General features: G+C 34.4%; 1 protein-coding gene across 1 annotated transcript in view; it reads left to right on the forward strand.

Moving 5' to 3' along the window:
* Positions 1-13672, forward strand: part of LOC115879196 — a 240595-nt gene that overhangs the window by 8867 nt on the left and 218056 nt on the right. The window lies entirely within an intron of this gene.

Raw genomic sequence — 13672 nt, forward strand, 5'->3', positions numbered from 1 at the left:
AGGATATTGTGTTTTAGCTAGGAAGGCTAGAAATGTTTCAGAAAAAATGTGTTATAACTATTAATACCTATGTCGTTTGTGTTTAAAAAAATACTGTTTGTAAACATAAAAAATTGTACCCAAACAAATAAAAAGCATTATCATCAAAAATGTACATTTAATTTTTGTTTAGAGTAGAACTTGTTTGCGTGTTGCTAAGCGGCAGTTTGCAATATTGTGGTTATTCTATCATCGATAATATAAACAGACGTCATTTAACAATAGAGGAAGCAAATCAAGCCGATATCAAGCCGATAAGATCGATTTAAAGTCACCTAAAGTGTAATTTCTAGGCTTAAAAACCAATTTAATGAGACTGGATCTGTCATGGAGATGCATAGCGAGGGTCGACCAAAGTCAACAAATGCTAGGGAGGATTGAAGCGCTTACTGAGAGGAGCTAGGATGGATCCTGCAAGATACTCCTACGTTGCTTAGCCAGGACCTTTTGGCTGCCAGCAGAGTACGTATTACCCCTCGGACGGTCTTAAATCAATTAAAAAAAAGCAGGTTTACATTGCTATAGACCTATAAGATGCCCTCCGTTGACCACGAGAGTCAGGTTGAGGTCATAAAGCTCAACGTTTGCTCTGGTGTAATGAAAGAGGTAACTGGAATGATGAGTGGCATACTGCGATGTTCAGCGATGAAACCCGCTTTTCTCTTTGTCAAAAGTACAGTTCGTGTATGGAGACTAAGAAATACAAGACTTAACGACCGATATGTTCAAGAAGGGCATCCCTTTGGAGTTAGAGGTTTAATGGTCTGGGGTGGAATTTTCTACGGAGGCCGAACGAAATTGTATGTCTGTGAAGGTACAATGACAGGTAAAATTTATGCTGACGATATCATTGGAGGATCACGGAGGGCGTCTTATAGTCCTACAGCAATGTAAACATGCTTTTTTAATCGATTTAAGACCGTCCGAGGGGAAATACGTACCCTGCTGGCAGCCAAAAGGTCCCGGCTGACTAACGTGTAGTTTCTTGCAAGATCCATCCCAGCTCCTCTTATTAAGCTTCGGTCCTGCCTAGAATTTGTCGACCTTGGTCTACCCTCCCTATGCCTTCAATGACAGCTCCAGTCTCATTAAATCGGGTTTTAAGTCTAGAAATTACACTTTAGGTGACTTTAAATCGATCAGCCACATCAATCTGTCGCGCACCGCAAAGAAGCAACCCAATGGCTTGATTTGCTTCCTCTACTGTTAAATGACGTCTATTCGTATTATCGATGACAGAATAATTACAATATCGCAAACTGCCGCTTAGCAATAGGCAAACAAATTCTATTCTAAACAAAAATTAAATGTACATTTTTGATGATAATGCTTTTTATTTGTTTGGGTACAATTTTTTATGTTTACAAACAGTATTTTTTTAAACACAAACGACATAGGTATTAATAGCTTAACTTTTCTTCTTAGCGAAAACACAATATCCTTAACTTTTTTCGATCAGTTTATTTCATATGTAAAAGGAACGTCAGAAAAGATTAAGCGAATAGCTAAAAAGTATAATATTAAAACTGAATTCTTTAAATCTGGATCGACTCTAAGAAGCGTCCTAACAAAAACAAGGCCGGAATCATTGGAACAAAGGAGAGAGTACCAGGTACCTTGCGAAGGCGGTGAGTCGTATATTGGAGAGACTAAACGTCTTATAAATGTATGACTTATCGAGCACAAAAAACATATACCAAAAAGGTGAAACAATAAAGTCATATATTGTGGACCTTGTTTAGCCAAACTAGCACAATATAAAGTGGTAAATAAGCCGTTTTCATAGCAAACAATAATAACATTTTTAGTAATCCTAGTACCGAAATACCTTCGATATGGCAACCACTGACAAAACGCTACAATGCAGGCATTCTAAATGGACAACCTCACCGTTGACTGCAGCAAAAGTTTTACGGGTGAATGCCAGACTACATAAAAGCGCAGTTGTTTTAGGAATTAGTTTAGTTTACACTTGATAATGGTCAGATCCTTCTGACCGAAACGTTGTGTTATCAAAATAAACAAAGGAAGTCCAAAATTCTTTTATTTTCAAAAATTCTTTTATTTCAAAATAATTTAATTACCAATAAAATTAATGAACTTACTTGGCTTGAAGAAATTGAAAAAATATCTATATTTTTTCCCGTCATTAATACACTGAATTCCTCTCATCCTTTCTCTTTTTTCGAGGGTGTAAAGGAGAAAGTTAAATTACCCTTTAAAACACCAGAGGTAATCCAAAAATGCTTAGTCATCGTGAGAGTGCCAGCTCGGGAGTCACTTAAAACTTTAAATTAGTAACTGCTCACTCTCACAAAATTAACAATTTATTAAATACCTAAACTTTGATTGTTTCGAAAACGAACTACGAAGCACGCCATTTTGTTCGAGAGATAGTAAAAGTTTAGGTAACTTGGGAAAGTGCCTTAATTACTTTTTTTTCTCATTAAAGCACGTTTTTCACTCATTATTGTGTTATAATTAGCTTCAGAATTTTTGTTTTGTTTTTATTTTATCCGTAGTCTAAATAAGATTTTCTTAAAAAGGTCTTAAAATTTTCTTAAAAAGTTTATCTTACAACATGACAACGCAGGATAAAGGCATGGTAGGAGTCTCCTCTCGGAGATGTGACGACAAAGTTTCTTAGATAGTTAATAACAGCATCTTGCCAAGTGCAATATGGTAAAATAATACAAAAATACTTAAGTACTTAAATATTTAAGTTAAGTAGCAATTATGTAGCGGAAATAAACGTATTATTTTCTGAAGCTGGGTTTTTATGAACAGCTTCCTAATCTCCAGCTCCTAAAAGACCCAAGACTTCTGGGTCAAAAGACGATATAAGATTTAGCAAACATGTTATCTAAACATAATATAATATAAAAATGGATACGTTTAAATATTTTTGAAAATTATAAAAATTTGAAAAATATACAGGGTATATAGCATTCGTTATATTTGGAAAAAATATCCCAGGCTTTGTTTACAGCAACACTAGAAGAAATTTTCCATCAACTGGATTGGACCAACAAAAGCTAAACAAAGTTAGGACTAACAAAGATTAAAAATAGATGAAGAATATCTTACCCATCTAAGATTCGCTGATGACATAGTCCTAATTGCCAATAGTTCTAAAGAATTACAAGCACAAATTAATGAACTAAATACAGGGTCTCAAAATGAATTTAGCAAACACTAAAGTAATGAGCAATGAATTAGTGGAAAGAAAAGATATTCTAAGAAATAACACAAACGCTGGAAATAGTAGAAGAATATGTATTTGGGAAAACTAATACACAGCTCGGGATCTTAAGTACCAGAAATCAACAGAAGAATTAAGTTAGCATAGAGTACTTATGGAAGAAACTCAATCATATTCAAATCTAGAATGACACTCTATCTAAAGAAGAAAACATTGGTCCAATGTGTACTACCAGTCATGACCTTTGCATGCAAAACCGGGACACTTAAAACGGCCATCATAGGGAAAGTAAAACTTAAAACACAAGAATTTGACTTCGACACAGAACATCGAGCTGGGGCAATCCATCGAAATTCCGACGCACTTTCCATAAGACCTTGCGCTAAGGACTGTAAGCATTGTTCCCGAGCAGAAGAGAAAGAAGCGAAACTCCTAAGAACAACTGTAATTAATGATACTTGGCAACCCGAAGATCTTGCAAATGACCAAACCAGTGACCCAGAATTAGATTTAGTAATTAACTGGAAAAACGCAGACCAAAGGCAAACATGGGAGGAAGTTTGTAGATATTCGTCAAACGTGAAGTCGTACTGGGCCCAGTGGAATTCCTTGGTAATAGATAACGGATTACTTCGCCGTGTGATCGAGAGACCAGAGGGACGAGAAGCAGAGAGAAGACAGTTAAGTCACTCCAAAGAAGAGAATCCCGGAAGTCTTGGAGGAAGTTCACAATAGCGGTGGACATTTTCGTGTTACCAAGACACTTGGCAAGCTGCGAGAACGGTTCTATTGGGTGAACTGCAAAGAAGACTTGAGGGCTTGGTGCAAGAAATGTGACGTTTGCGTTGCTATCAATGGACCACAAAAGCGCGTTAAAGCTCCAATGCCCAGTACAATGTAGGCAGTCCTTTCGAACGAATAGCGATCGACGTGGCTGGTCCTTTCCCAGAGACTTAGAGAGGATTACATTAGCAAATGGGTCGAGGCTTACGCGTTGCCAAATCAAGAAGCGTTCACCATTGCTGATATACTTGATATAAAGAGGTCGCATAATGCTCAATGGAACGAAAAATGCTGGAAATAACCAAGAGAGACCGTAAAAGAATAGAGTGGATACGACAAAAGACTCAGGTAATAGATGTCAATCCCTCAACTGGCAATGTGCAGGAAACCTGGCAAGAAGAACGGACAACAAATGGACCACAAAAATTCCAGCTTAGTATCTACGAGGAATTAGGAGAGCTAGAAGAAGACCGAACCTGAGATGGGACCATGATATTTGAGAATTAGCAGGAATAACTTGGGCCCGCATAGCCAACAATAGAACCAATGGGTCCAACTACAAAGAGAGTATCTAAATATGTGAGGGAGGGCTACACAATAATTGGAAATGGTTGAATAAGCTGAAAATGGGGAATGATGATCTCAGGCTTTAAAATTTAAGAAAAAATATCGAATTTATCTTTAAAATTGTTTTGAACAATATAAATCGAGACGTTTCCAAAATGTTTCCGACCTTCGACCTAACAAGAGCACCTCGCTTCAACTAGAATTAATTACTGCAAAACCTAGCTAGACGTTCATATGTATACGTAACTTTCCGCTTAAAACTTGCCTCTAAATTAGATACTAAACACCGGTAGGCAAATTTCGTTGCAGGTCTCTGAAAGTCCGACACTAGCAAGAGCGGAAACGACGCATTCACTGGTTAGGATGCATTATAATGCGGAGAGCGACAATCCCGTAATAGTTAAATCCGGACTGGCGGACGTGGCTAACTGACAGAAGTTGGCAAGTGGTTTTAATTAAACAAGATTATTGTGCGAAGTTGCGCGACAAGATCAATAAAGAGCACTGTCCTAAGTTAATACGGAAAATGAGGTAAATCTAGTCAAGTCTGATAGGTGTACAACCGACAATCTTTGTTAAGGTGCTTAAAGCGGACATAAATGAAACAATACGGTAGTCGCAAAACATTTTCCGATGCACGTCATCAATCATATCGAAATTGACACTAAAGCCTATAAACCTGACTAAATAAAATTTTGTCAAAATGTAAAAAAAAAATTTGTTGTATAATTTAAGACACCGAGCATCTATTCATTTTACTTTATAGCAAATGATTTTAACAGATATTTTATTAAGATTACAGCTGCAAAAATTAGTTTAAACAGAATTTTATTATTGCTAATTTGGTCACACTGCGCCGTGTTCAGCAACGGTGTCGTTTGTTATTTGACAATTATCATAATGTCAGTCGTTATTTTGTATAATATCGTGTTGTTGAATCTTTGTGAGTAATTTTCTCATTTTTTGCTAATTTTCATAGTAATTTTTTAAAAATTGTACTTTTAAGCACAAACAGTTCTTTTAAGAACTACATTTTCGAGTTTTTGTATTGCATTTCTTGAAATTGTGTGTTGGAAAATATGCCGAAGCATTTAAACAGTCGAAGCAAAGAGCTTGTAGCTTCCCTGATAAACTATTTTGAACGATAACGTGACAATAAAGGTTCTTTATTACACTTGATTGTAGGGAGAGAAGTAAGTTTGATTGGTAAGCACATTATACCACTTTCAAAGTTTGCTTGCCACTTGTGGTGTTGTAAGATGTACAACAATAAATAAATAAATAATCTATAATAAAGCTTAGAACGTTTTTAATCTTCATAATGGACAAGTCTTGTACTAAGCTCTGTCAGAAACTGCAGAGAGGGTTGCTATGCGAATATGCAATTCCTTCCGTAAAATTTCTACAAGTGCCTTGATGGTCATTTCAGGAACTATACCAGTTGAATTACAGGCAGGTGAGCGAGGCAAAGCATGGAGAAAGGAAAAGAGGGGAAAGTTGGAAAGTTGGAAGAAAGAGGAATTACGGAATTACTTTAGATCTACGGCAGGAGAGTTGGGAACAGGAAACGCATGTGGGGCAATGGACCAAGCTTGATACATGATGTGAGACCTTGGACCAAAAGAACACATAGCGAGGTAAATTATTTCCTCGCACAAATCCTATCGGGCCATGGGTGCTTTGAGGCATATTTCTATCGTTTCAAATTAACCAACACACCAAGATGCTACTACTAAATAAAAAATAAAACGTGAAAATCTTTAAAAAATGATATAATAAATATATATTTTCTTTTAAATTTTCCTGTATATTTTAGAAAACTTTTTAGAACTGCTTGTTTACCGTCACTTTTCCCACGATATAATTTTTTAATCTCTGATATGATCATGGTTACGGCACTAAAAAGGATGCTACTTCTTACACGACATATGCTTCTAATTATTCATACGAGAAAATGCAACTAACGAGTAAAAAATTCAGAAAAGGTGTGAACAAAATATCCTGTATTATAAAGTGCAGAAATACTAGTTGTGCCATTATGATTATTTTATCTATTTCATTATTCACATAATAAATAACTCTATTATTTTTATGGTAAATTGACGCCACTTATCTTTCAATCATACCGTATGTTTTAAGTAAATAAGCCTTAATAATAATACTTAGTAAATATTTAAATAACTTTTGATCTTTAACGATTGAACTTTGTCCTCTCAAATGCGATAGCTTAAGGTTAAGAAACTTATAAATAAGATATTATAATTTATGTGAAAAGTTTGAATCTATAAAGTTTAGATTAGTTCTAAGATATTTTCCTAAAAATGTAAGAGTATTTGAATAAATTGAAATAAAACTGGTATCTATGTGAAGAAGGAAGTAAAACTTTCAAACTTTTTAAATTTTTAGTGCTATAAGTAAGTATACTTCTCAGTTATTTTTTAACACTTTGGAAGTGTATTATAAACTTTATCATTTTGATGACTATTTTATCTTTTTGATTTTATTTCCACAATATATCGTCAATTCATATTTAAATTTGAACAAATAATATAAATAGTTTCCTGACTCTGTTAATAAATACACATGTTATTGAAAATCTACTACTAAGTATTTGTCAAATCAGAGAATTTTTTCTTTGATCCTAGGATTTATTCGAAGTATTTGAATTTGTTTGTGTAATTATATCTGTATATCTGTACTAATACAGGGTGGGCCACTGAAAACTTACAATGGCTATAATTTTTAAACCAAAAAAGATATCAAAAAAATAAATCATACCGTTTCTATGATATCGAAGGGGAATACATATGATGTATTTTTTGAACCACCCCGACCTACCCCTTAGACGGCACCCCTACTCACTTGAAAATCTTAAATAGCAATACCCCACTTGTGGCGCCTTTTTGGAAAGCCAATGAAAAATGCTAAACGACGATCATAACATTTTTAGGGTGAAATTGAAAAACTAACCCTTACACGAAAAATTAGGTGGACATTAATGAAAAAAGTATTTTTTTCAGCATAAGTTACAATTTTTTAAACCACCCCGATCCATCCCTAGGTGCCATCCCCTCACTTCTAATCTCATCAATGCCATTTTTAAATGTAGATAATAAAAAAGGCAACACAAAGATGTTTTACAGCCTAATTTTGCGATAACGCAAATTCTTCCTTATCATCTATTTTTTTACTTTCAACAAACAGGAATCTTAAACCGGCATATCTTTGCGTTTTTGCACTGTCTTCTATCGATTTTCAATCGTTTGCAAATTTGGTGGTATTTTAAACGTTTATTTGATTCGCTTATTTGAAAGAAAAATGGTTTATACTGTGGAAGAAAGAATTCAAATAGTTTTTCTTTATGGTGCTGAAGGTATGTGTTATTTGAGAACGGCCCGGCCCGTGCTTTCAATGAGAGAAATCCTGACAAAAACGTAAGTCACGTTTATGTTAGAGATTTGATTTTAAAGTTTCAAGAAACTGGGTCGGTCAAAAATAAAACAAGGACAAAGCCCAGGGTATTGAATGAAGAAATGCAGATGGAAGTTGTTGGTCAGGTATCGGTCAATCCAGAGCATCAACACGCCAGTTGGCATCAATTACAGGTATACCTCGAACATCTGTCAGGAGAGTATTGAAAATGCACAAATTCCATCCCTACAAAATGAAGATTCTGCAGGAACTTGGCGACGACGATCCAGATAGAAGGATTCAGTTCTGTGAACTAATGACGGAGGAAATTCGAAGGGAACCTCCACTTACTAAAAATAATTGTTTTAGTGATGAGTGCTCATTTTTTTAAACGGAATTGTGAATAAGCAGAACTGCAGATACTGGAGCGATGAGAATCCGCATATTGTTGTTGAAGGACACACCCAACATCCCCAAAAGCTCAATGTTTGGTGCGGAATACTAGTCGATAAAATTATAGGTCCAATTTTCATCGACGGCAATTTGACTGGTGATGCTTCTGTGGAAGTGCTGAACAATTTGATAGAGCCAGCCATTGTAAATGAGGTTGAAAATCAAAGAGATTTGGAAGGAAATTTAACTCTTAATGAAGACCTCATACACTTTCAGCAAGATGGAGCCCCTCCGCATTATTCTATTGTCACAAGGCGGTGGATAGATATTATCCAAGGCAATGGATTGGCAGAAGGGGTCCAATCGAGTGACCGCCAAGGTCACCTGATCTCACTCCTTTAGACTGTTTCTTATGGGGTTACACTAAATCCATAGTCTACAAGACAAAACCAGGTTCGTTGCAAGAGGATAACTGAAGCATGTCGAAATATTCCGAGAGAGACTTTCCAAAAAGTGAGAGAAGAATTTGAAAATCGTTTGTATTTTTGTATGGAACAGAACGGCTGTCATTTTGAGCAATTATTAAAATAAATTATCATTTTAAATTTCTTTCAAATTGTCAAACCTACATTTCTTATCACTACTTACCCGTAATTGTTGAAAGAAGACAGAAGTTGAAATCTGTATGACCATCGTTTAGCAATTTCAATTAGCTTTCCAAAGAAGTGTCACAAGTTGGGTATCTCTATCGTGAGATTAGAAGTGACTGGGTGACACCTAGAGGTGGGTCGGGGTGGTTTGAAAAATACCTCATTTGCCTCATTAAGCTGGGTCCCAATTTGTAACTTATGCTGAAAAAATCACTGTTTTCATTAATGTCCACCTAATTTTTCGTGTAAAGGGTAGTTTTTCAATTTCACCCTAAACACTTTATGATCATCGTTTAGAATTTTTCATGGGCTTTCCAAAAAGGCGCCACAAGTGGGGTGTTGCCATTTAAGATTTTCAAGTGAGTAGGGGTGCCGCCTAAGGGGTAGGTCGGGGTGGTTCAAAAAATACGTCATATGTATTTCTCCTCGATATTATAGAAACGGTATTTTTTATTTTTTTGATATCTTTTTTGGTTTAAGAATTATAGCCATTGTAAGTTTTCAGTGGCCCACCCTGTATATAAAATCCTTAAGTGACTGACTCACTGATTAATCACGATTCTGCTCAAACCACTCAACGTAAGAAGCTCAATTTTGGCATACAGGTTGATTCTAGGGTGTAGAGGTTCGATAAGAAGGGATTTTTCGAAATTCCAGTTCCAAGGGGGTGAAAACATCCCTCAAATATTACAATATTTTTTATTTAAAAACCGGTCAAGTTTAGGATATTTTTCTGGGTATTTTACTGTTATAAATAAATAAATAAACTTTATTAACTTTTAGATTAGTACATAAAATAACAGCCGTTTCTTTAATAAAGGCACCTAAGACAATGTCTTGTGTTGTGCCTTGTTTTGAGAGTTACTTTCTTATTAAAAGTTAACTGCACGCAGAAAGAAAGAGAAAAAATCCCTTCTTGCTTTCTGATTTACATATGCTTTCTGATTTTACATATTCTCATTCTGTTAGTATTATGTTTCAGTTAACTAATGGTTACTATTAACTATTATATTTTTCTGGGTATTTTTTCAGTTGCTTTATGATTTTGCATATTCTCATTCAGTTAGTATTATGATTTTACATATTCTCATTCAGAGCTGCAACAGGTCAGTTTCAAAAAGACTTAAATCTTTAGTCTTAAATAATTTCTAAAACCAAAATGATTTAAATTTCAGGTCAATTTTAAGTTAACTTTAAGATATTTTTGAATATCCGGAGTGCGGAAAAGAGATAACATCACGTATCGGGCTTTTCAGTCACAGAAAACCTCATGAAAGAAAATGGCTTCCGTAACCATCTTCTGATGCGTGTCGAATACTCGTCAGCGAGTAATGCCAGTAGTAGTAATAGCAGTAATTAAAAGGTAATTCTATTGATATATCATTTGTCTTAGGAAATTAACCCTTATATAAATATGTGGTGCCCGGTGGCGTAGAGGTACAGGCTATCGTCTACCAATCTCAAGATAGTGGGTTCGAATCCTACACCCGGCATTTCATCAGCCGACTATTTTCATTAAAAATAAAATAGTTTGGGTACCTAGGTCGACTCAGCCTTAAATGAGTATAAATATGTAACATACAAAAAATTAAATACAAATACTAAATGTTTAATTTTTAAAATTTAATTTAGTAAAATCAGGAAAGATTTTAGCCTATCATGATGACTGGCGAAATGAAAATGTTTACCACAATTAATCTATCCTTTGCTTCAAGACTTAACCAAGAATATCCATTTACTTCCACCTCTAGCAGTAATTAACTAACTTCTACAAGTTTAAGTTCCAATCGAATTTAGAGACTCTTCAAGTTTCAAAACGGTGTCCTTTAGTTCTCTTGCTGCTCGAAACTTTTTAAACAAGTTCATCCAATTAAAAATAACTTTTCGAGATGAACGGTGTATTTTTTCTTAATACAATATAAATGTATCATTAAGAATATTATTGTCATACGGTATAACTAAGAAAATATAGTTAAAGTATTTAAAATACAGCCTATTATATAGCCCTATATGCGGTAAACGGCTTTTTTCTTGATGTTTAATTATGAATAATTTTGTATTTTAAAATTTTGATCATCTCACACACTGGTCAAAGGTCAAGTATTTAATATTCTATAACTTTAAAATTATATCTATCTACTGCGTACTGTTCTAAAATTGTCCATGTATATTCTTTTTGTAATTTTAAAGACTTAAATTTTTTTGAATTGTATTATTTGTATTGTGTATTTTTTGTTGTTTGTATTTTTTTGTGATTTTGTTGTTTGTGAGTGCTTTGTCGATGAAGCTGTTTTGGCTTTTTGCACAATAAAGCGTTGTTTGTTTGTTGTTACACCTTTTCCCTATGGGGATCTTAGTAATGATATTTTAAGTTTTCTTAATAGTTCAGTCATTGGGGATCAAAAAAGAGACCTGCTTGGAAAAAAGTCCTGAAGTGGCGCCGCCATCTTGCCAAGATGGCGCTTAAAATCGGTATTTTGTAAATATCTCGAAAACTATGCGTTTTTCGAAAAAAATCGAAGAGAGCAAAATTAAACAGAATACAATTTCCTATAAAATATGAAAATTTTCGCTAAAGTCAATCGTTTAGGCACAAAATCCCTGGAAATTTTACAATTTTGCGTAAAATTTGATACCTATATGTACAGTCGATTTTCCGAAATCAAATGTGGATTGGTTTGGTTTGGAAAATTTATAGGAAATGGTATTCTCTTTAATTTTGATCTCTTCAAATTTTTGCGGAAAACGCATAGTTTTCGAGATATTTACAAAATACCGATTTTGGGCGCTGTCTTGGCAAGATGGCGGCGCCTGCGGCAAGTTTGGAAATGTGCATTTTATGGATTTTAGTTAGGGACCCCAAAACTTATAAACCTGCGAAGTTTCAAAACTTCTGGACTTTTTTCAAGCAAAAATCCCCAATGACTGAACTATAAGTTATAAGTTTAGTCAATAGTATGTCTCTCATCCAGTCTTAGAATGCAAACAATAAAAACATCCATCTTAATTGTAAAGGGTGGTGCCTCCTATACGAAGCGAAGACTCCAAGTAAATAACATTTTGAGAGTGTTTGTAGGTTAATAAAGCATTTTTAAAAACTATATAGAATTCTACAGATTAGCACCAAATATAGTTACTCCTCAAAGTTTTTTTTTTTGCATTGGAGTACTCTATACAGGGTGAGTCTTAAATAAGTGCAAATATTTTTAGGAGTAGTGTATTTAAATCCCAGAAACACGTCTATGTTTTTTTTTGCGAAAAAAATATTGGAATTTTTTGAATAAAAAATAGATTGAATAAAAATTTGTTTAGTTTTTAGTGAAAAAACATAATTTCTTGATAATATGGCAACATAGGTAGTAGATTAAATTTACAGGGGAGAATACCCCAAAAAATTCACCGATTCTCAAAATTTGAGCTAAAAATATATATTTTTTTTTAATTTTCAAAGTAAAATAACTTTGAACTTAAATGAAAATAATTTTGGACTTACTTGAAAAACTAAAGGGAAAATATGTCTTTTATCGATATCTACCAGCCCTGAAAATATTTGCACTTATTTAAGACTCACCCTGTATATTAATTGATTTTCGGATTCTAGAAAAAAAAACAAAGGTGAGTTTGATTTGGTTTTCAATAAAGGCTATCTAAATTGTAATTTACACTGTATAGTCTGATATGTAGTTAAAACTACCGTATGATCGAGAAAAAACGGCGTCCAGTTGGCTGGGAAATGAAGATCGCTGTCATTTTATATGTAAATTTATATGGGAAATGTCATTGATCGTCATTTCCCAGCCAACTGGACGCCATTTTTTTTTCGATCATACGGTATAATAAAACGAAACAAACTTAATACTGAACATTAGTCCTAAATAGTATTTTGAAGAAACATGAGTTCTATAAAAATTATACTGGGTGGTCACGAAAACTCGAATTTAAGCGATGTGTGTAGAACTATGTGTAGGTTTAATTATGCCTATTTTGGCTGCTTCAGGAATAATTCGACTGAGAATTTAAAAAGATGTTCGACACAAGATAAACAAACAGCTGAATTTTTGTCAAAGTAATATGAGTTGGTGGGAACAGGTATTTCTACTTCCGCCAACTTCCAGCAGCATTCCGTCAAGGAACTATGCGAATAGAGTAGAGAAGGTCTATAAGATCATTAGAAAGTAACATAATATCTACTAGGTAGCGTCGAAGCGACGTTAAGCTAGTGCTAAGAAGCTACATTCTCTATTGTACGCCAACTCGTGTTAGAGTGTATGAAAAGCGGCAATGTCGTAATAGGTAAATCCGACCGAAGTATAACTCAGGGAAGTTGCCCTAAGTGGTCTTAATTGAACGAGATTATTGTGTAAAGTTGAACCGCAAAATCAATAAGGACTGTGCGGCGGTAGAAGTGCCCTAACTTAATGCAAGATACGTTCGTACATTCAGTTTAAGTGCTTAATCCGCAAACATGGCTAGACACAGTCTTCAAATAAGAGACTTGATTTAGTTCATTATAAACCTTCGTTTGATTTACACCTTATTTTTATAATTTAAATTAATTTTTTGTGCTCTTCATTACATAGTAAATATATAAGACAAACAATCGTTGTAGAAAGCAGTATACTACAGT

This window comes from Sitophilus oryzae, unplaced genomic scaffold, assembly GCF_002938485.1.
Source record: "Sitophilus oryzae breed Bouriz unplaced genomic scaffold, Soryzae_2.0 scaffold_1576_pilon_pilon, whole genome shotgun sequence".
NCBI lineage: Eukaryota > Metazoa > Arthropoda > Insecta > Coleoptera > Curculionidae > Sitophilus > Sitophilus oryzae.